Source organism: Gavialis gangeticus, unplaced genomic scaffold, assembly GCF_001723915.1.
Source record: "Gavialis gangeticus isolate Ggan-Ray unplaced genomic scaffold, GavGan_comp1, whole genome shotgun sequence".
Classification (NCBI taxonomy): domain Eukaryota; kingdom Metazoa; phylum Chordata; order Crocodylia; family Gavialidae; genus Gavialis; species Gavialis gangeticus.
The window spans coordinates 47929187-47929745 of record NW_017729022.1 but is presented as its reverse complement, the minus strand read 5'-3'; the positions used below and the strand labels follow the sequence as shown (position 1 = coordinate 47929745).

The following is a 559-nucleotide window of genomic DNA, read 5'->3' as shown; positions in this document are numbered from 1 at the left end:
AAGGGGTTATCTGGTTTGGAACATTTCAAGAAACTGATCAACAACTAGGAAAAACATAAGTTTTTAAGGAGTAACCAGACACTTAGGAGCCAGCTTGAAATTCTTCTGGATAGCAGATATACTGGATGGGATACCTCATTGTTTCTTCAGAAACAATAGATAGCTTGCAGCGTCAAGATTTTGTATTTTTACATGTTGTGAGCAAGCCTCAGCTTAGCATGACTTTTCCAGATCTTACTGTAGTCTTTTAACAGACTTAAGGGGATTACTTGGAGCAATCATAAACTTTGTGGGGAGGAATTCCACCAGTCATCCTGGGAAAAGTATGACAGTATTTGTGGTCAGGGCTCCAACGGGCTGGATGCTGCGATGAACCCTTAACCATTGTTCAAATGTTGCCCATACCCCGTCTGACTCGGTCTCTTGCCTCAGCATCCCCTAACTCCGCAACCGAGTTTTAGTCAATCAAGTTAAATAGGTCTCCCATAGTGGGACCAGGGAATGTACGGCCTGAGATGCCTATTAAACTTTACTTCTGCTTAGTTCTGGTTAGATGAGA

At 42.6% G+C, this 559-nt stretch overlaps 1 long non-coding RNA gene across 2 annotated transcripts in view; it reads left to right on the top strand.

Annotated features, from left to right (window-relative positions):
- LOC109295792 overlaps positions 1-559 on the top strand; it is a 122224-nt gene that overhangs the window by 115710 nt on the left and 5955 nt on the right. The gene's annotated exons all lie outside the window — the stretch shown is intronic.